Consider the following 23,369-nt stretch of genomic DNA (forward strand, 5'->3'; position numbering starts at 1 on the left):
TAAGATTTAATGTAGTTATGGAAAAGGACAAAGAGGGACTGGAAATAAAGGTACTGAATTGGGGGAAGGCCAATTTCAATATGACATAACAGGATCTTGCCCAAGTGGAATGGGAGCAGCTACTTAAAGGAAAGTCTACATCAGACTAGTGGGAGTCATTCAAAGAGGAAATAGTGAGAGTTCAGGGCCAACATGTACCCATTAAGGTGAAGGGTAGGACCAACAAGTCCAGGGAACCCTGGATGTCAAGGGATATAGAGGATAGGATAAGGAAAAAAAAGGAGGCTTATGGCAGATTCAGAGCGCTGACAACAGCAGAGGCCTTAGAGGAGTATAGAAAGTATAGGGGGGTACTTAAAAAAGTAATTAGGAGAGTGAAGAGGGGACATGAAAAAACACTGGCGAGCAAGATAAAGGAAAATCCCAAGGCATTTTATAAGTATATTAAGGGCAAGAGGATAACCAGGGAAAGAGTAGGGCCCATTAGGGACCAAAGTGGCAATCTGTGTGTGGAGCCAGAGTTCATAGGTGAGGTTTGAAATGAGTACTTTGCATCTGTGTTCACTATGGAGAAGGACGATGTAGATGTAGAGATCAGGGTGGGGGATTGTGATATACTTGAACACATTAGCATTGAAAGGGTGGAAGTATAAGCTGTTTTAGTGGGCTTAAAAGTGAATAAATCCCCAGGCCCAGATGAGATGTATCCCAGGCTGTTATGTGAGGCAAGGGAGGAGATAGCAGCGGCTCTGACACAAATTTTCAAATCCTCTCTGGCCACAGGAGAGGTACCAGAGGACTGGAGGACAGCGAATGTGGTACCGTTATTCAAGAAGGGTAGCAGGGATAAACCAGGTAATTACAGGCCGGTGAATCTAACATCAGTGGTAGGGAAATTATTGGAAAAAATTTTGAGGGGCAGGATTAATCTCCACTTGGAGAGGCAGTGATTAATCAGGGATAGTCAGCATGGCTTTGTCAGGCGGAGATCATGCCTAACTAACTTGAATGAATTTTTTGAGGCAGTGACTAGATGTGTAGATGAGGGTAAAGAAGTTGATGTCATCTACATGGACTTCAGTAAGGCTTTTGATAAGGTCCCGCATGGGAAATTGGTTAAGAAGGTAAGAACCCATGGGATCCAGGGCAATTAGGCAAATTGGATCCAAAATTGGCTGAGTGTCAGGAGGCAGAGGGTGATGGTCGAGGGTTGTTTTTGCGAGGGGAAGCCTGTGACCAGTGGTGTACCACAGGGATCGCTGCTGGGACCTTTGCTGTTTGTAGTGTACATTAATGATTTAGACGTGAATATAGGAGGTATGATCAGTAAGTTCACAGATGACATGAAAATTGGTGGTGTCGTAAATAGTGAGGAGGAAAGCCTTAGATTACAAGGCAATATAGATGGGCTGGTAAGATGGGCGGAGCAGTGGCAAATGGAATTTAATCCTGAAAAGTGTGAGGTGAGGCATTTTGGGAGAACTAACAAGGCAAGGGAATATACAATGGATGGTAGGACTCTAGGAAGTACAGTGGGTCAGAGGAATCTTAGTGTACTTGTCCATAGATCACTGAAGGCAGCAGCACAGGTAGATAAGGTGGTTAGGAAGGCATACGGGATACTTGCCTTTATTAGCCGAGGCATAGAATATAAGAGCAGGGAGGTTATGATGGAGCTGTATAAAATACTAGTTAAGCCACAGCAGGAGTATTGTGTACAGTTCTGGGCACCGCACTTTCGGAAGGATGTGATTGCACTGGAGAGGGTGCAGAGGAGATTCACCAGGATGTTGCCTATGCTGGAGCATTTCAGCTATGGAGAGAGACTGGAAAGGCTTCCTTAGAGCAGAGGGGGTTGCTGATTGAAGTATACAAAATTATGAGGGGCATTGATAGGTTAGATAGGAAGAGACTTTTTCCCTTAGCATAGGGGGCAAAAACCAGGGGCATTGATTTAAGGTAAGGGGCAGGAGGTTTAGAGGGGATTTGAGGAAATATTTTTTCACCAAGAGGGTGGTTGGAATCTGGAACACACTGCCTGAAGGAGTGGTAGAGGCAGGAACCCTCACAACATTTAAGAAGTATTTAGATGAGCACTTGAAAAGCCACAGCATACAAGGCTATGGGCCAAGTGCTGGAAAATGGGATTAGAATAGATAGGTACTTGATAGCCGGCACAGACACGATGGGCCAAAGGGCCTGTTTCTGTGCTGTATAACTCTATGACTGTTTGACAGGGGCTGGTTGCTCTCCCGTACCTTGTCCAAGTTGGCCAAGTTTAGGCCTTGACCGTCAGGGCTAATTTTAATCTAACCTGGATTTGGGTACGATTCTTGTTTTCCACCCTTCCCAATTTGACTCTCTGTTGAGCTGAACTCCCAGTTTCCCGCCATGCTATTCTATCACATGGATGTCACAGTTGCATTACCTCTTTTCTCATCTATGCATTTCTCGCAGGGAGTCACTGGTGAACAATAGTGATAACCTTGGCCAATTCCTGTCTCCCTAAGCCCGTAGCATTTGTGGAATCATAGAATGGTTATAGAACAGAAGGAGGCCATTCGGCCCGTGTATCCATACCGGCTCTCTACAAGTTCAACTCACCTTGTCCCACTTCCACGCCTTTTCTCTGTAGTCATGCAAATTTTTTCTCTTCAGATAATTATCCAATTCTCTTTTGAAAGCCACAATTGAATCTGCTTCCATCACACACTCAGGCAGTGCAATCCAGATCCTAACCACTCGCGGACTAAAAAAGTTTTTCCCCATGTCGCCGTTTTTTGGCAATCACCTTAAATCGATGTCCTCTGGATCTGAATTCATCCACCAATGGGAACAGTTTCTCCCTATCTACTCTGTCCAGACCCCTCATGATTTTGAACACCTCTATCAAATCTTCTCTTAACCTTCTTTTCAACCTCAAGCCAATTGGAGCACCCTGGCTGAAATCAGGAAACACAGGACAGGCCTTGTATCAAACATGAGGCTTTCCAGGGCTGTGTGCTTCAATGAAGTAATTTCACTGAGCTATGAGGGCAATAATACCTCATGCTTTTCATGAAAGGGGCGGCACAGTGGCGCAGTGGTTAGCACCGCAGCCTCACAGCTCCAGCGACCCGGGTTCAGTTCTGGGTACTGCCTGTGTGGAGTTTGCAAGTTCTCCCTGTGTCTGCGTGGGTTTCCTCCGGGTGCTCCGGTTTCCTCCCACATGCCAAAGACTTGCGGGTTGATAGGTAAATTGGCCATTATAAATTGTCCCTAGTATAGGTAGGTGATAGGGATAGGTGGGAATGTGGTAGGAATATGGAATGAGTGTAGGATTAGTATATAAATGGGTGGTTGATGGTTGGCACAGACTCGGTGGGCCAAAGGGCCTGTTTCAGTGCTGTATCTCTAAACTAAACTAAAGATATCTCAGAACGAAGGAAAGTGAGACTCTAAAAAGGATGCAGAGGCAAAATATCTAGGATGGTGCTAAAGCTTGTGGCTCTTAGTAATGAGATGAACTCCAAATATTAATAATATTTCAAGAAACACAGGCTTAGACGGGATCTGTTTGATGTTTCTGAATTATATAAAGGACGTGTTAGATACGGTCTAGTTGTTTGTCACCATAAATTACTAGCATGATACGACATAGAAGGAGGCCATTTGGTCCATTGTATCAGTGCCAGCTCTTTGAAAAAGCAATCCAATTAGCCCCTCTGCCCTGCTGTTTTCCCATAGCCCTGTAAATTATTTCTCTTCAAGTATATATCGAGTTCTGTTTTGAAAGTTACTATTCCACACTTTCAGGCAGTGCATTCCAGATCATAACATCTCACTGCATAATTTTTTTTCTCATACAGCTTCCGGTTCTTTCCCCAATTATCTTAAATCTGTGTTCTCCGGTTACTGACCCTCTGCCACTGAAAACAGTTTCTCCTTATTTACTCTATCAAAACCCTTCATGATTTTGAACATTCTATCAAATCGCCGCTTAACCTTCACAGCTCTTAAGGGGAACAACCCCAGCTTCTCCAGTCTCTCCACATAACGGAAGTCCCTCAAGCCTGCTATTATTCTAGTAAATCTTCTCTGCGCCACCTCCAATATCTTGACGTCCTTCCTAAAGTGTGGTGCCCAGAATTGGCCACAATATTCTAGGTGAGGCCCAACCAGTGTTTTATAATGATTTTGTCCTCTATGTCTCTATTTAATATAACCAAGTATCCCTTGGGCCTTTTAACAGCTTTTTCAACTCATCCTGTCACCTTTAAATATTTGTGTACGTTCACCCCAGGTCTCTCTGTTCCTGTACCCCTTTATAATTTTATCATTTCATTTATATTGTCTTTCTCATTCTTCTTCCCACAATGAATGTAGTGGACAGCGATGGTAGGACTCAAGGTCGTAGCTTTAAATTCACAAGTAAAGATTTACCTTAGGCACTAGGGGGTCATCTGGGAATAAAACTGCCAAGACAAATCAAGAACAGCTTACATTTCTGTAGCACCTTGCATAACTTCAATTTGCAGGCAGTACAGCCCCACAGACAGCAACGAGTGGATAATCTGTCTTAGTATGCCTGGCGTGGGATTAAACCACAGAACCTTTGGACGCAGAGGCAAGAGTGCTATTACTGAGCCAAGGCTGACACTGTGCCTTTCCCCAGAATCAGTCACTGCATAGAATCTTCCAGCACAGAGGGAAACCATTCAGCCCATCCTGTGCTGACTCTATCCACTTAGGCCCCTCCCCATAGCCCTGCAAATTATTCATTTTGATAATCTTTTTTTTAGAACACCTAGGAACATTAACCTTTTGTTTCTCTCTCTACTGATGCTGCCTGACCTGCTGAGGGTCTCCAGCATTTTCTGTTCTTTTTTCTGATTTCCAGCATTTTGCTTTTTATTCAAAAAAAAAACTTTCGTTTCTTTCTAGGTCAGAAACATACAAACCTACATGTTTAAAATGATTGCTCTTTCTACCTCAGGAATGGGGTGGTTAGGGTACAGAGTTGTCAGAAGAATGGAATGAATGTGAAGTAACAGCTGTTTTAAATAATTATCCCCTGTTTATATCTGGGTACCAGTGATTGGAGAGCTGGCTTGATGGACCAATGAAAGTAATTAGCCGCTCTGCCGACAGAAATAACACCACATGGCGTTAGTGATCACCAGTTCAGGGAGCATTCAAGCTAGACACTGCGATTCCTTCCCTGCCCCCTCCCCACAATCTTCAGTGGGTGGGTGTTTTCTGTCTCTTAGCCGCACAGATCAGAAGATCCCTATTTCAATCCCTGGCCTGTGCTCATGCTCAGCAGGGATGCTACAACTGGCTTGTGAAACAGGGGCTGCTGGTGTTATGAACAGGTCCTGGTATTTAATGAAAGTAGGGGGGTGGGAGGGCTGGATTTTACAGGCAGGACATCATCTGAATTATTGTTCTTGCCTGGCAGCCAGCCAGATTGAGAGGTTGATTAGCCATTGGGCTGGAAAGCCGATGGTAGTAGGCCGCTGCTGGGGATCACAGGGGAGGGAGAGATTGCGGGGGTTGATAGGGAAGATAGAAGAGATTTATGGGTCGGCATTGGATCACAGGAGGAATTGGATCACGGGGAGGGATAGGTCATGGCTGGTAAGCTTGGGATGCCGGGAAGAAGTAGTCCCGCTCCTCCTGGCCCACAAGCAGTGCTGGAAAATCACTTACTTGCTGGATCCAGCATCTCCCATCTCCTGTCAGCTGCCAGGTTTCCAGAGTCCTGGGAAACCCAGCTCGCAGTGGTTAAATCCACATGGTCGCTAAAATCTGAGGGACAGAGCCTCATTCACATATTATAATTACTGACCTGTCTCTCAAGAGGGGGTTACTCAGCACCCCTCCACCCCCCACCCCCCCCCCAGTTAAATTTGCTCAGTAAAACTGGAAGTAGGCATGTTCTTGGTAAGTTGGGGTCAGGTTTTTCTATTTTTAATCATTTACCACCCCCCAAACTCTCTCCTCTGCAGTCCAGAGGGAGTTAAAGTTTCCCTAAACATGTTTATAGCACAGAAACAGGTCACTCAGCCCAACTGGTCTATGCCTCCTCCCCCCACCCCGCTTCATCCCATCCCACCCCGCTTCATCCCATCCCATCAGCATATCATAGAGATACAGCACTGAAACAGACCCTTAGGCCCACCGAGTCTGTGCCGACCAACAACCACCCATTTATACTCATCCTACATTAATCCTATATTCCCTACCACATCCCCACAATTCTCCTACCACCTACCTACACTAGGGGCAATTTACAATGGCCAATTTACAAGTCTTTGGCTGTGGGAGGAAACCTGAGCACCGAGTGGAAACCCACACGGTCACAGGGAGAACTTGCAAACTCCGCACAGGCAGTACCCAGAATCGAACCTGGGTCGCTGGAGCTGTGAGGCTGTAGTGCTAACCATTGTGCCACCTTCTAGTCCTTTCTCTCTCATGTATTTACCAAGCTTCTTCCCCTTCAACGCATCTGCACTATTCGCCTCTACTTCCTTTGGTATTGAGTTCCATGTTGTCAACACTCTCTGGGTAAAGAAGTTTCTCCTGAATTCCCTATTGGATTTATTAGTAACTATTTTATATTCATGATCCCTAATTTTGGTCTCCCTCAAAAGAGGGAACATTTTCTCTACATCTACCCTATCAAACCTTTCAAAGTCCTCTATTAACTGCACCCTCAATTTGGTGTCATCCACAAATTTTGAAATTATCCTTCCGCTTCCCAAGTTTATATTATTTATGTAAATAGCAACAACTGTGGTCCCAGCACCAATCCCTGTGGAACACCATATGCCAGTTGGAGTAGCTACTCTTAGCCCCTACTCTCTGTTTTCTGTTTTGTAGCTGGCTTGCTACTTGTCTCTGACTCCACATGCTGTGACCTCAGTGAGAGATGAATCAGCCAGGGTTCCTGCTGCAGATTGCTATCTTCTGAAAGTTCTCACGGGTCGGAATGGAGGACAGAGCCAAGTTTTACTGCATTGGCCCAAAGGTCAGATCAGAGCTGCTGTGAATGGGATGAGTTATCACCTACAGGAAAGAATGAAGAGGTGTGGAAAAAAAACGCCTTGAATTCAAACTAGGCCTCATGAATATTTAAACTACTAATTGTGAAGCGAATTGAACTTTGCGTTGTGGCATTTTTATGTATGTTTTCCTTTCTGAGGCCATAAATCACAGAGAAAATCCCTGAAATAGTGCTGTAACGGAATTGAGAATGCCCATCTGTCAGTCTTATATGCTTCTGGTGTCACACTGTTCAAACATCGAGAGAGGTTTCCATCAGTCAGTGTAATCCCGCACACAGTGTGCTCTCAGCATGACGATGCAGACTCTCATCTAACTGAGCAGTTTGCTGCCCTCAGTATTTGTCTAGGCTGACACCCCCAGTGCAGTATCAGGGAGTGATGCACTGTCAGAGATGCCATCTTTTGGATGAGACATTAAACCAGGTCTGCCCATCTGCCCTCTCAGGTGAATGTAAAAGTTCTCATGCATTATTAGAAGAAGAGCAGAGGCATCCTACCCGGTGTCCTGGACAACATCTAACCCTCAGCCAACACCTAAAAACACACTACCAGGTCATCAAACAATATTGCTGTTTGTGGGATCTTGCTGTGTGCAAATTGGCTGCTATGTTTCCTACATTACAACAGTGACTACACTTTGAAAAAACTTCATTGATTGTAAAGGACTTTAGGATATCCTGTGGTTGTGAAAGTTGCTATAAAAATGCAAGTCTTTCTTTTATTTCTTTCATTCTCTAGCAAAAATAAACACAACGGATGCATTATTCACCAGCTCCAGTTGTTCCGCAAAGTGGTCACCCAATCTGCGTTTGGGCTGCTCAATGCAGAGCAGACCGCATTGTGAGCAGCGAATACAGTGTATTAAATTGAAAGAGGTACACGTAAATCTGGAAGGAGGCCTTAGACAGTGAGGAGAGAGGAGGTTAAAGAGCAGGTGTTACATCTCCTGTCCTTGCATGGAAAGCTGCCTTGGGAAGGGGAGACGATGTTGGGGGTGACTAAGGAGTGGACCAGGGTGTCATGGAGGGTCTCTCTGGAATGCTGAAGGGGAGGAGAGGGGAAGATGTGTTTGGTGGTGGCTTCATGCTGGAGGTGGCCGGAATGATGGTGGAGGATCAGTTGAATATGGAGGCTGGTGGGGTGGAAGGTGAGGACAAGGGGAACCCTTTCGTGGCTCTGGGAGGGAAGGAAAGGGAAGGGGAGAGAGCACAAGTGCAGGAAATGGGACGGACATGGCTGAGGGCCCTGTCAACCATGGTGGGGGGAATCCTTGGTTGAGGAAAAAGGAAGACATTTCAGGAGCGCTGGTGTGGAAGGTTGCATCGTCTGAACAGATGCGATGGAGATGGAGAAATTGGGAGAATGGAGTGGAGTCCTTACAGGAAGCAGGATATGAGGAAATGTTGTCGAGGTATCTGTGGGAGTCAGTGGGCTTTCAATAAATATTTGTTGATAACTTATCTCCAGAAATGGAGACAGAGAAGTCAAGGAAGGGAAGAGAAGAACTGAAGATGGACCTTGTGAAGGTGAGAGAAGGGAATTGGAAGCAAGGTTGCTGATGTTTTCCAGTTCAGGACAAGAGCAGGAAACAACACAAATACAGTCATCAATGTACCAGAAAAAGAGGTGAGGGAATGGGCCCAGGTAGGACTGGAACAAGGAATGTTCCATGTACTCCACAACAAAGCAGGCATAGCCATGACATGTAGGTTCCCATAGCAACATCTTTTATTTAGAGGAAGTGAGTTGAGTTAAAGGAGAAGTTGTTCAATGTGATAACATGTTCAGCCAGGCGGAGGAGGGCAGTGGTGGAGGTGAATTGGTTGGGTCTCTGTTCAAGGAAGAACATATTATATTAGAGGGAGCTCGGAGCTGGGGAAAGTTGTTAAAGAGATTTGAAGATGGGTAAGTTTGGATTTTCATTTTTTCAGAATTGTGACTCTATTAGTGTTTGTGTTGTTATTTTTATTTTTCGGGATACATGGTACAGTGGTTGGGGAACATGATGGGTGCTGAAAGGATCTTTGAAAATTAAACTTTTCAGGGATAGGCTTGGTTCTGTTTTCTTTTTGAATGGGGATTTTTTTGAGTACTGTTAACTGATTGGTTGCTTGGCAACTTTCACATTTGAGATAAACATCAGCTTGCTTCTTATTTCATGGACGCATATCAGACACCAAACTTTAAGTGGCACCAACACAGTGTGTAGTTATTTTTGACTTCTCCCAGTTGTTTAAACCTTTTCTTCATGATTGGTTTATTGTAATTGTTTATTTTACTTGAATACAAAGATCAAAATTAACCAGTGAAGATTTTTCAATGTGACATAAATGAAAAGGGTGCAGTTTCAGCAATACCCATGCAGTTTACATGAAATTAATCTCTAATAATAACTGCTTTCAGTTTGTGTGCTGCAAAAAGGACACTGAGAAAGGTTGTCATAGCACATAGTGGGTCTTGAATGTATCAGCCGTGTCTCAGTGGTAGTCTCTGAATTAGAGGTTCATGGGTTCCAGTCCTGCTCCAGAATTTTGCACACATAGGGCTGAATTTTGCCGGCCCCACGTTGCTGCTAGCTGCAGCGTGGGGACCGGTAAAATGTTGCGGGGAGAGGCCTGCCTCCACCTGCGACATTGAGAAGGGCCCGCCGCATATTACCGGTGGCAGGAGGACCTTGGTGAGGCTCCCCAGCCGCCTGGCCGCGGGCCCTTCATCTGCATATTTAAATTGACATTAATTACATTCAAATGAACCTACCTGCCATCCCACGCCGATTTTATGGCTCCATTAAGCATTCGCGCGCCTTTGGTACTCTGATTGGAGTTCCGAGGCGAGAACCTGGTGGGGAGAGGGGAGTAATAAAAGTTTCAGGGAGGGAGGGGTGGAGGAGCGGGGAAATCAATTTTTATTGGATGTGGGGATGGAGGGAAGGGGTTATAGGCCAAATGTTATAAGTTTAGGGGGTAAAGTTGGGGTAGGGAAAAAGGAATGTGTTGGTTATTTTGGGCATTGAAATGACAATTAGGGGGTTGGAGTAGGGCCATCCACAACTTTCACATTGCTTAATAAAAATTTGATTTTGCTGCCCGTTTAAAAATGTAATGTAATTCTAAGGGCTCAAAGCCCTTTAAAAATGGCGTCGGACGCCGTTGCCAGGAACGTGGAGGCCGCTCCTACACGTCATCGGGGGTGGGTCACCCCGCCCCTACTATTTAAATTAGACCCCACGCGAAAAATCGCAGGGGCTCCTCGGCAGCCGCTAAATGGGGGCACCCCGCCAAGTTCAAAGGGCGTCCATTATCTACACAGACATTGCACTGAGGGAGTGCTACACTGTTGGAAGTCCCCTCTGTTGCATAAAACATTAAACAAGGCCCTGTCTGCTCCTTCAGGTGGACATGAAAGACCTTTAAGAAGAACAGTCATGGACTAAATTTATCCCTCAACCATCATCTTTAAAACAGATTATCTGGTCACTGTCACATTGCTATTTGTGGGAACTTACTGTGCATAAACTGGCTGCCACATTTCCTACACGAGAACAGTGAACACACTTCAGAAGTACTACATTGGCTGTAAAGCCCTTTCAATGTCTTGAGGTCATGAAAGGCACAAAAAGCAAGTCTTTCTTTCTTATGCAGCAATTTTATCAGTATATAAAGACTGAACAGGTTGGGGCTCTTTTTTCTGGAAAAGGCAGAGTTAGGAGGAGATCTATGTGTGAATCCAGAAAAAGGAGCCATAAATATGATAGTCACTAACAGATCAAATAAAAAAATTTAAAGGGTATTTCTTTAAACAGAGAGCGGTGAGAATGTGGAAGTTTCTGTCACATGGAGTGGTTGAAGCATTGATGTATTTAAGAGGGGGGCTTGATGCATACGTGAGGGAGAAGGGAATGGTGCGGTCTGGAGGCAGGGTGGGGAGAGGTCATTATTGCGGGTGGAGTCTCATGCAGAATATAAACACCTATATAGACAGGTCGGGCTGAATGGCCTGCTTCTGTGCTGTAGATTCTACATAATAAACCTGTGTGAATCTTCACAAGAGACCACGGAGATCGCAACTTCTGCAAATCACGTGGCCCTGGTTTAATCTCTTTGAAAGTGTAGTGTAGAGCACCTAAGTTTTTTGTATTTGTGTGGGGGTTGATCCAACAGGGAATTTAAGGAATTGCTGTATTTGTGTATATTCGTTACAGCTCTGGGCCATTGCTCCCAGCTGCAGTTCACACTGCTATCTGAGTGGACACATATGGTGACTATCCAAGACAGATAATAAAAACAAACAGTCCAAGAGTCTGTGAGAATGAAAACAGACAGAACGCAATTTAGAAAGAAAATGGAGACTTAAACCGTATCACAGTAGAGGATTGGAATTCATCAAATCTTCTTATTCTAAATTAATAATCTTTTCAGGATCACCAGTGAGGACCTGTTGCTTCCTGCGTTTGGAAACTATTCCTATTATATTTTTGAAACACCAAGTCTGCAATCCATGACTATCCTTGTGAACATGTGTGTCTGATTCTTATTTGCTCAAATCCCTCCATGACCTTGCCCCTCCCTCTCTGTAACATCCTCCAACCCTTTGAAATTTCCGCACTCCTCCAATTCTGACCTTTTATACATCTCTAATTTTCATCACTCCACTATTGGTGGCTGTACCTTCAGCAACCTAGACCATAAGCTCTGGAATTCACTCTATAAACCACTCTGCATCTCAACCCCTCTCTCCTCCTTCAAGATGCTCCTTAAAATCTACGTCTTTGACCAAGCTTTTGATCACCTGTTCAAATATCTCCCTGTGTACCTTCGTGTCAGATTTTGTCTGATATTTCCTCCTGTGAAGCACATGGGGACCTTTAGGTGCTATATAAATGCAAGTTGTTGACGGGCTGGGGATTTTGCAGTGGAGGCACATGCTAAACTTTCAGACAACAGCCTGTGCACCTAAGAAATGGTATTGGTTAACGTACGTGGGCACTAATTGATCCTACAGCCAACCACTGCACAATTCCTGAGAGTCTGGACACTACAACTTATCACACAGGTCTCTCTCTGTGCAACAAAATCATAAATCAATTTACAAAGAACAGCTTTATTATTTTATCGCACTTCTTTAAAATCATTAAATGATACAACCCAGAAGGACACCGTTCGGCCCTTCGAAAGTAGTTCCAATCCCCTGCTCTTTCCCCATAACCCACCAATTTTTTCTCTTTGAAGTGTTAATTCAATTCCCTTTTGAAAGTTGCTATTGAATCTGATTCCACCTCCCTTTCAGGCAGCATTCCAGCTCATAACAGCTCACTGTGTTAAAAATTCACCTTAGACGCCTCTGGTTCTTTTGCTAATTATCTAAAGCCTGTGTCCTCTGGTTACTGACTCCTCTGCCAGTGGAAACAATTACTCCTTATTTACTCTATCAAAACCCTTTCTGATTTTGAACACCTCTATTAAATCTCCCTTAAAGCTTCTCTGCTCTAAGGACAACAATCCCAGCTTCTCCTGTCTTTCCTCATCCCCGTTGCCATTCCAGTAAATCACTTCTGCACCCTCTCTCAGGCTCTCATTTCCTATTGAAGTTATAATTCTGAAAATACTCAATAAAACTGATGTGCTGCCTATAGATTGGGCTGCTGATTCAGACAGATTGAGAAAGCACCACTATCATGGCTGGGGACTATATGTCCCGAGATCATATTCTGCAATTCTACCTATTTACAATTAGGGCCATTGAGCCATATCAACTGAATAAATGTAATTCTGCCTTTGTTTTGTGAGATGCTGCATTTCTGACAAGCAATTTGGGAATCAAATTCTGCCAATCTGTCTCGTGCTCTGTGCAAACAAAATCAATGGCCTCACCAATAAATCTCTCCTGAATTCCAAGCACTCACACCATCAATAGCATGAATCAGTTGACACTGATAATAAAAGAAAGAATTTATACTGTCCCTGTCACTTATTTCACAGTAGGATGCAGACCGATGCAAGCTGTCGACTTCCAAACAAATGTTTTCTGGTGAATATTATTGATTATTTTAGATGCAAATAATATAATAGTCAAAAAACTAATTGATACTCAAAACGGGATCAGAATAATGGCACAGAATGCAAACCAACTCTCAAAGAGCACACGGGCAGAAATATGATAAAACAAATTCCTTTGGTTTTTATCTCTTTTCCTCTCCTCTTCCACAGGCCCGCTTGGCTCAGTTGGCAGCACTCTTGCCCGAGTCAGAATATTACAGCCCATGTTGTTATAGCCTAGAATATTAATCAGAATCACAGAATCACAAGCGCTGCTTAGACTACTAAAGCCCCAGTAATGCAGGGAAGAAAGGTATGCACATTCCCAACCAGAAGTATGTTGCCCACCATATTGAATAAGGACATATTAAGTCATGCCTGAAATGAGCATTAGGCCCTTTGCATACACCTAGAACCATAGAATAGTATTGCACAGAAAGAGGCCATTCAGCCCATTGAGGCTGTGCCAGCTCCTTTGAAGAGCAATCCAGTTCGTCCCCAACTCCCTTGTTCTCTCCCCACATTCCTGCAATTTTTTTCCTTCAAATATTCATCCAATTTCCTTCTGAGAACAACTATTGAATCTATATCCATCACCCTATCAGGCAGTGCATTCCAAATCCCAACAACTCATTAAGTGAAAATGTTTTTCCTCATGTCACTTCTGGTCCTTTTGAACAACCCTGAATTCTGAATAATACCAGTTTCTCCAGTCTATCCATGTAGCTTTAATCCCTCATCCCTGGAACCATGCCAGTAAATCTCTTCTGTACCCCCTCCCTACCATCTCCTTTCTAAAGTGTGGTGTCTAGAATTGAGCACAGCTGGGGCCGAACTAATGTTTTATGTAAGTTCAGCAAACCTTCCTGGCTTTTGTACTCTTTGCCTCTAAATAAAGCCCAGGACCTCATATGCTTTATTGTCTGCTCCGTTAACCTGTCCTGACACCTTCAAACATTTGTTCACAAACACCCCCATGTCTCTCTCTTCTTGCACCCCCTTTAAAATTATAACATTTAGGATGTATTCTCTCTCTTCATTCTTCCTACCAAAATGAATCACCTCACACTTTCCTATGTTGAATTTCATCTGCCAAATGTCCACCCATTCCCCCAGCCTATGTCCTCTTGAAGGTTAAGACTATCTTCCTCACTGTATGCTATCTGACCTATTAAGCTGAGGATCTTTCCCTGCATTCCTCTCCTCCACAGGTTCTCATCACCTCACCAGCTCCATTGAAATGAGGCCCGAAGCTCACTATCAGGTGAGCCTGGGACTTCACCATTCAGGTGCATAGGTTGTACAAGGAATGGGCATGCCTGAATTTCCCGGCCTATGGGTTCAAGCTCCAGTCCAGAACTTGAGTGCTTAATAAGATTCTGAAGGGGCTTACCAGGGTAGATGCTGAGAGGATGTTTCCCCTTGTGGGGGAATCTAGAACTAGGAGGCACAATTTCAAATTAAGGGGTCTCCATTTTAAGACGGAGGTGAGAGGAATTTCTTCTTTCAGAGGGTTGTTAGTGTTCGGAATTCTCTTCCCCAGCGAGCAGTGGAGGTGAGTCATTGAATATATTCAAGGCTGAGGTAGACAGAGTTTTGATTGACAAGGGAGTCAAGGGTTATGGGGGGCAGACAAGATGGTGGAGTTAAGTCCACAATCAGATCAGCCATGGTCATTGAATGACAGAGCAGGCTCGAGGGGCCAAATGGCCTAATCCTGCTCCTATTTCTTATGTTCTTGTGTTAATCTAGGCTGAGCAGCTCATTGATTTTAGAGGAGATGTCTGCCCTGTCTGCCTGTTCAGGTGGGTTTTAAAAGGCCCTGTATTGGTATTTGAAGAAGTGAAGGGAGTTCTCCTGGTGTCCTGGCCAACACTTCTCTTTCAACTAATAACCGTCAAAAGACAGACAAACTGGTCATTCATCTTGTTTGCTCTTTGTAGGACATTGCTGTAAGACTCCCCACATGGCTGCACTGTATTACATTGTATGTACAGCCCTTTGGGACATCCTGATGAGGTGCTACATAAATGCAAGTTTGTTCTTTCTTTCTCCTGAAGGCAGTGACTCACAGTGAGGTAGAGTACCTCATCCAATTGTCCAGTCTTCACCCTGTAACTGCAGAATGTAGGTGCTGCAATCAACTCCAATCTTGCTCCTCATTCAATGTCCAACTTGATTTTTCATCAGGGCCATTGGATAGTGATCAGGAGCTGGAGCACTGGAATATTGTAGAAAGAATGAGAGGCTTATCACAGGTCGAGGATTAGAAACAAATTTTATATACAACCTATCCCAATATGTTCATTTTATAGGCTAAACATCTAAACTAACCATCCCCATTCAGACCAAATGTTTTTGACAGGAGTTTAATAAATTGACATTCTTTGAAATCATAAACAACTAGCAAGCCAAAGGATTTGCAGCCAGTTGTTAAGCAGGTACAATTTATGAGCACATTATAGCAACTGTGTACAGAATAGGGAACAGAGCTGAGTGTGGTTGTACGCTGGGTTTAAATGGGTTTTGTATCTCGAAGGTTAAAAATGGTGCAAAGTTTGTAAATTGGTTAATCCAGATTCAAAAGTGTGAGAAGATTAGAAACCTGAGTCAGTAAATTTGTACCAACTGCCCAGAGACATTTTAATGGTTGTTTTTTTACATGCTCACCTCATGTGAAGGAGCAACCACTGCCTATCAGCGTAGGTTCCTCAGGGTAACTATTGATGCTTAACAGCTCTGCCCAATGGCCTGTTTACCAAAGATGTTTTTGCCCATTTTAGCTGAGGTGTGGTTCACTTCCTCTGCAGACGCAGAACTGAGCTGCAGTCTGCCTTGCATCCTGCCCGATCTGAGCATGCTCAAACCCTGCAGACATTTTTTTTATATTTAAAAAAGCATAATGACACAACAAAAAAAGTTTTTTTTGCTAAAAATAAATTTAGAAGCCAATGTTAAAATGCAGAGAGTCTATCAAAACAATCCAGCCTCTTTATGTGCACTGCTCCTTCTTAACCTTAAAGCAGAGGTTACAGAAAGTTGCTTAAGCTGAGCAAAACCTTAGGGGGACTTTTATGCTCTCCCCCGTGGTGGACTTTGAGGTGGGGAGAGCATAAAATCAGGAGGCAAAGCGGGGATCTCAGTGTCGCTTCCCCCAATGTTGAGACCCCTGCCAGCAGCATAAAATTCCTCCCTACTTTCTGTTTAAATAGCCTAGTCAAGAGGTTACTAACATTATATACAGTACTGTCATAAAACAATGAAGGGTAGGGATGTCACCTGCCAAAGCACATAGCCTGAGAAGCGAGCTCTTAGTCACCTAAATTACTTTACTTTCACATAATCTAAACACCCCAGTGAAGTACTGAGGGAATGCTGCATTACTGGAGGTGCCATTTTTTAGGTGAGACTTTTTTTTTATTCATTCATGGGATGTAGGCATCACTGGCCAGGCCAGCATTTATTGCCCATCCCTAATTTGCCCTTGAGAAGGTGGTGGTGAACTGCCTTCTTGAACCGCTGCGGTCCATGTGGGGTAGGTACACCAACAGTGCTGTTAGGAAGGGAGTTCCAGGATTTTGACCCAGCGACAGTGAGGGAACGGCAATATAGTTCCAAGTCAGGATGGTGTGGTGACTTGGAGGGGAACTTGCAGGTGGTGGTGTTCCCATGTATTTGCTGCCCTTGTTCTTCTAGTTGGTAGAGTTGCGGGTTTGGAAGGTGCTGTCTAAGAAGCCTTGGTGCATTGCTGCAGTGCATCTTGTAGATGGTACACACTGCTGCCACAGTGCATCGGTGGTGGAGGGAGTGAATGTTAGTCGATGGTGTGCCAATCAAGCGGGCTGCTTTGTCCTGGATGGTGTCCAGCTTCTTGAGTGTTGTTGGAGCTGCACCCATCCAGGCAAGTGGAGAGTATTCCATCACACTCCTGACTTGTGCCTTGTAGATGGTGGACAGGCTTTGGGGAGTCAGGAGGTGAGTTACTCGCCTCAGGATTCCTAGCCTCTGACCTGCTCTTGTAGCCACGGTATTTATATGGCTACTCCAGTTCAGTTTCTGGTCAATGGTAGCCCCTAGGATGTTGATAGTGGGGGATTCAGCGATGGTAATGCCATTGAATGTCAAGGGGAGATGGTTAGATTCTCTCTTGTTGGAGATGGTCATTGCCTGGCACTTGTGTGGCGCTGATGTTACTTGCCACTTATGAGCCCAAACCTGGATATTGTCCAGGTCTTGCCGCATTTCTACACGGACTACTTCAGTATCTGAGGAGTCACAAATGGTGCTGAACATTGTGCAATCATCAGCGAACATCCCCACTTCTGACCTTATGATTGAAGGAAGGTCATTGATGAAGCAGCTGAAGATGGTTGGGCCTCGGACACTACCCTGAGGAACTCCTGCAGTGATGTCCTGGAGCTCAGATGATTGACCTCCAACAACCACAACCATCTTCCTTTGCACCAGGTATGACTCCAGCCAGCGGAGGGTTTCCCCCTGATTCCCATTGACCTCAGTTTTGCTAGGGCTCCTTGATGACATTATCAGTCAAATACTGCCTTGATGTCAAGGGCAGTCACTCTCACCTCACCTCTTGAGTTCAGCTCTTTTGTCCATGTTTGAACCAAGGCTGTAATGAGGTGAGGAGCTGAGTGGCCCTGGCGAAAACCAAACTGAGCGTCACTAAGCAGGTTATTGCTAAGCAAGTGCCGCTTGATGGCATTGTTGATGACACCTTCCATCACTTTACTGATGATAGAGAGTAGGCTGATGGGGCGGTAATTGGCCGGGTTGGACTTGTCCTGGATGTTGTGTATAGGACATACCTGGGCAATTTTCCACATTGCAGGGTAGATGCCAGTGTTGTAGCTGTACTGGAACAGCTTGGCTAGGGGCGCGGCAAGTCCTGGAGCACAGGTCTTCAGTACTATTGCCGGAATATTGTCAGGGCCCATAGCTTTTGCAGATCCAGTGCCTTCAGTTGTTTCTTGATATCACGCGGAGCGAATCAAATTGACTGAAGTCTGGCATCAGTGATGCTGGGGACTTCAGGAGGGGGCCGAGATGGATCATCAACTCGGCACTTCTGGCTGAAGATTGCTGCAAATGCTTCAGCCTTATCTTTCACACTGATGTGCTGGGCTCCCCCATCATTGAGGATGGGGATATTTGTGGAGCCACCTCCTCCAGTTAGTTGTTTAATTGTCCACCACCATTCACGGCTGGATGTGGCAGGACTGCAGAGCTTAGATCTGATCCGTTGGTTATGGGATCACTTAGCTCTGTCTATCGCATGCTGCTTACGCAGTCATGCCTGCAAGTAGTCCTGTGTTGTAGCTTCACCAGGTTGACACCTCATCTTGAGATCTGCCTGGTGCTGCTCCTGGCATGCCCCCCTGCACTCTTCATTGAACCAGGGTTGGTCTCCTGGCTTGATGATAATGGTAGAGTAGGGGATATGCCGGGCCATGAGGTTACAGATTGTGGTTGAGTACAATTCTGCTGCTGTTGATGGCCCATAGCGCCTCATGGATGCCCAATTTTGCATTGCTAGATCTGTTTGAAATCTATCCCCTTTAGCACGTTGATAGTGCCACACAACATGATGGACGGTATCCTCAATGTGAAGGCGGAACTTCGTCTCCACAAGTACTGTACGGTGGTCACTCCTACCAATACAGTCATGGACAGAAGCAGCTGCAGCAGGCAGATTGGTGAGGATGAGGTCAAGTATGTTTTTCCCTCTTGTTGGTGCCCCCACCATCTGCTGCAGACCCAGTCTAGCAGCTATGTCCTTTAGGACTCAGCCAGCTTGGTCAGTAGTGGTGCTACCGAGCCACTCTTGGTGATGGACATTGAAGTCCCCCACCCAGAGTACATTTTGTGTCCTCGCCACCCTCAGTAGTGTTCAACATGGAGGAGTACTGAGTCATCAGCTGAGGGAGGGCGGTAGGTGGTCATTAGTAGGAGGTTACCTTGCCCATGTTTGACCTGCTGCCATGAGACTTCATGGGGTCCGGAGTCGATGTTGAGAACTCCCACGGCAACTACCTCCCTACTGTACACCACTGTCCCGTCACCTCTGCTGGGTCTGTCCTGCTGGGACAGGACATGCCCAGAGATGGTGATGGCAGTGCTTGGGACATTGTCTGTAAGGTATGATTCCGTGAGTATGACTATGTCAGGCTGTTGCTTGGCTAGTCTGTGGGACAGCTCTCCCAACTTTGGCACAAGCCCCCAGATGTTAGTAAGGAGGACTTTGCAGGATCGACAGGACTGGGTTTGCCGTTAGCGTTTCCAGAGCCTAGGTCGATGCCGGGTGGTCTGTCCGGTTTCATTCCTTTTTATTGACGTCGTAGCGGTTAGGTACAACTGAGTGGCTTGCTAGGCCATTTCAGAGGGCATGTAAGAGTTCACCACATTGCTGTGGGTCTGGAGTCACATGTCGGCCAGACCAGGTAAGGACAGCGGATTTCCTTCCCTAAAGGACATTAGTGAACCAGATGGGTTTTTACAACAATCGACAATAGTTTCATGGCCATCATTAGACTAGCTTTTAATTCCAGATTTATTAATTAAATTCAAATTGCACCTTCTGCTGTGGTGGGATTCGAACCCATGTCCCCAGAGGAATTTCATGGGTCTCTGGGTTACTAGTCCAGTGATAATACCACTACGCCACCGCCACCGTTAAACAAAGGCTCCAGCTTCCTTCTCGGGCTGGATTTTGTGTCGGAGGCAGGACTCCCGGAGCCGGGCTGAAAAGACGGGGGGAAGCCCCGCCTCTGCATTTTCGCGGACGTCCCCCCACAGAGTGATCCTCTGGTGTCTTTCAATTAAAGATTCCCGATCCGGGATCCCTGTCCCTTTAAAGACGGGGATCTCGCCTCCATGAGCTACCGGCCAATCAGAGGGCTGACAGATCTGCAGTATCGGCAGCGCCACTGGGAGCGATGGCCACTGCTGGTACTGCAGAGGCCTCAGAGTCAGGCCCAGCTCCAGAACTATGGAGAAGAGGTGGGTGAGGCGGGTACGCCGGGGCCAGTCCGGAAGGCCCCAGAAAGGGGGGACCACAAATCCCCCACGTCCTCAGGGAGGGCGTCTCATGTTGCAAGGCATCCTCCCCGCACAGCGGAGGCCCCCTCGCCACTGGTAAGTTCCCAGCAGTGGCAGGAAGAGGCCTTTAATTAGTTTTAATAGTCCATGTCAGGGCTTCAATTGGCCTCTGGGCGGGAATGCCGTCATCGGCCTATACTGTCCCTAGGAAGATCGCTTGGCAACGGGGAGGCAACAGGCCCTCCGCCCTGACACCCACTCCCCTTCCCCCGCCACCTGTCACAATACTCCATGCCTCCTTCCCCACCTCAGCGACGCTCGTAAAATCCCGACCTTCAAGTGGACATATACGATCCCATGGCACTATTCGAAGAAGAGCAGGGGAGCTATCCCCTGTGTCCTGGCCCATATTTATCTCTCAATCAACGTCACCAAAAACAGATTATCTGGTCATTATCATATTGCTGTGTGCGGGATATTGCTGTGTGCAAATTTGCTGCCACGTTTCCTACATTACATCAGTGACGACCCTTACTTAATTGGCTGTAAAGCACTCTGGAACACCTTGAGGTTCTGAAAGACGATAGAAATGCAAGCTTTTCTTTCTTATAACCTCACAGGTACTTCCCAAAGGTTCCTCCAACTGGGGCATCAGCTGATAGGCATTAGGATAGGCATTTACAATGGTGCTGGTTATAAGATGATTTTCTTCCCCTAATTTTCACAGCGCTAACAACAACTTGCATTTATATAGTGCCTTTAATGTAGTAAAACATCCGAAGTCACTTCACAGGAGCTTGTTCAAAGAACAAAGGACAGGAGTTTCCCTCTGGGGGTGAGAAACAGACTGTTTCTGGGTCCGAAACCCGCCCCCAGGGGAAAACAGTCACTTCAACTGTCTCCAACTTTTATAAACTTTAAATTAAAAAATGGATCCTGCAGCCAGGAAGGCACTGCACTGTAGGAAGGGGGCGGGGCAACCCTCTGCAGGGCATCCTGTGGCTGCCCCTGCACCCAGGCAGGCAAGGAGGACTTCTCAGCCAGCTTGGAGTGCTGGCTCTCCGGCCTATGCCGGGAGGGGACCTCCAGGCACCTAAACTGCTCCCCACTGCAAAATCCCAGTCAGCCTCTTTTAATTGGTCTCCAGTGGCTCTTACTGAGCCGGATTGGCTACCTGCGTGTGCAGACAGCTAGCCCTGCTAACCCCCTTGCCCCAATCTCACCTCTGCAAAAATGCCCTACATGCAGCATGGAGTTGGGGAACCAGCATGCCAGCCGGCGGGGGTACCATTAGCTCTTGCCCACCTCTAATCCCAGTCTCGGCAGGGGTTGGAAATCCCTTTTGAAGGCATGACTTAAAAGAGGAGAGAGAGGTTTAAGAACAGAATTCTAGATCTTGAGACCTGGGCGACTGAAATCACAGCCACCAATGGTGGAGCGGAGGATTTGTGGAATGTACAAGAGGCCAGAATTGGAGGAACATAGAACTCTTGGAGGGATATGGTGCTGGAGGAGATTACAGAGACAGAGAGGGGCGAGGCCATGGAGGGATTTGAAAACAAGAATGAGAGTTTTTAAATCAAAGTGTTGCTGGACTGGTGAAGGCCAGTGAACAGCGGGTTGATGGGTGAATGGGACTTGCTCTGTGTTAGGAAAAGGTCAGCAGAGTTTTGGATGAGATCAAGTTTATCGAGAGTGGACGATGGTAGGATGGCTAGGAGAACATTGGAATAGTTGAGTCTGGAGGTGACGGAAGTATAGATACCTGCCTGTTTTGGCTTAGTTTGAGTGGCTGGGAGCTGTGGAACTCAATCCCATTCAATTCTGCTGGGGTGGCTGTCACTGATTCTGCAATGTATGCCCTACTTTATAAATAAATACGCTCAATCTGCCTCAGTGTGGAAATAGGATGCTATCATGTCCCTTACTCTCTCAGGGAAAGGAAATGCAGGCAAATCAGCACCAGTTCCTACTCGTGATCATGATCCAATGAATCTACTGACAATACACCTGTAGATAGAATCAGAGCTCAACTGTGACAGCCATCCAAACCAACCAGTCCATGTGGTGTCTTTTCCCCGTATAACCAGTATCCTAACCTCATGTCCCCACTACATTCCCAAATCCTTTTATCCCCGTTTCCTTCAATCACCTATCCAACCTATTCCTAAAAGTTGACATGAATTTTTAGGCCCCAGTGGGGACGGGAAAGGATGCAGTGGGTGTGGAATATCACGCCGTTGGCTGGCGTGCATGTTTTCCACCACCATCCCGCACCCCCACTCCCGGCCATTTGCCCGGAGGTGGGACTGGGAGGGGGTTGGCACTGCACGGCTATCCACTCACAATATGGAGGTAGCCAATTGATTTTTTAAAAAACCTATTAAGGCCTATTGTCTGAGGCCAACTGCAATTTCCCAGTTGGTCTCCAGATCCCCGGAGGTGTTGGGAAACAGTATAGCTACCTGGAAGCAAATTCCCAGCAACAGACCAGGGGAACCAGAGCTCCAGGTGGGCTTTGAGGCCCTCCTGGCTCCACCACGGTGGCCCCACTGCCAAGGGGATTTTTTATTTTAAAGTTAAAATAATTGGAGCGAGGGAGCCTCCATCTTGGGGCACCCTCTCTCTCACTTACCTGAAAAGGCAGCCTGCTGTTTCTTCAGTGCTGGAGGCTCTCCCATTGGCCCTCCAGCTTTGAGAGCCCGCCCTCTGGCCATTAATTGGCCCATTCAGGGAAAATCACAGGCTGGTGACATTTTCCCCCACACTGCAGGCCTCTGACCCCCATTTGACCCTCTGTGTAAGAGCCTTCTGCTGCCTTTCCTAAATCTCTTTCAATTAATCTTATGTTACCTCATTCTAAACTGTTTCATCACTGGAAACTGTCTATTCCTATCTGCTCTGTTCCGTCCCTTCATAATTTTAAACATCTTTATCAAATCACCCTGTAATCTCCACCATTCTAATGAAAACAGCACCAATTCTTCTCATCTTTCTTTGTGTTTGCATTCCCTCTTACCAGGCAGCATCCTAGTAAATCTATATGGTATCTTATCTATTGCTCCAAGACCCTTCCTATAATGTGGAGAGTAAAACTAAACACTAAACGGTAACCGTGGTCTAACTGAGGTTTTATATAGGTTCATCATCATTAGAATACTAGGGGGTAGACGTGATGCTGCAGCTATACAAAGCCCTAGTTAAACCAAACCACAGCTCAAGTATTGTG

At 45.9% G+C, this 23,369-nt stretch overlaps 1 protein-coding gene across 1 annotated transcript in view; it reads left to right on the top strand.

Annotated features, from left to right (window-relative positions):
* The first annotated feature begins 8,850 nt into the window (after positions 1–8,850).
* cfap161 (cilia and flagella associated protein 161) overlaps positions 8,851–23,369 on the top strand; it is a 156,816-nt gene continuing 142,297 nt past the window's right edge. The window contains exon 1 of the mRNA XM_068017589.1: positions 8,851–8,954. The gene's annotated coding sequence lies outside the window, so the exon portion shown is untranslated. The remainder of the gene's footprint in view (positions 8,955–23,369) is intronic.

Source organism: Heterodontus francisci, chromosome 38 (genome assembly GCF_036365525.1).
Source record: "Heterodontus francisci isolate sHetFra1 chromosome 38, sHetFra1.hap1, whole genome shotgun sequence".
NCBI classification, from domain to species: Eukaryota; Metazoa; Chordata; class Chondrichthyes; order Heterodontiformes; family Heterodontidae; genus Heterodontus; species Heterodontus francisci.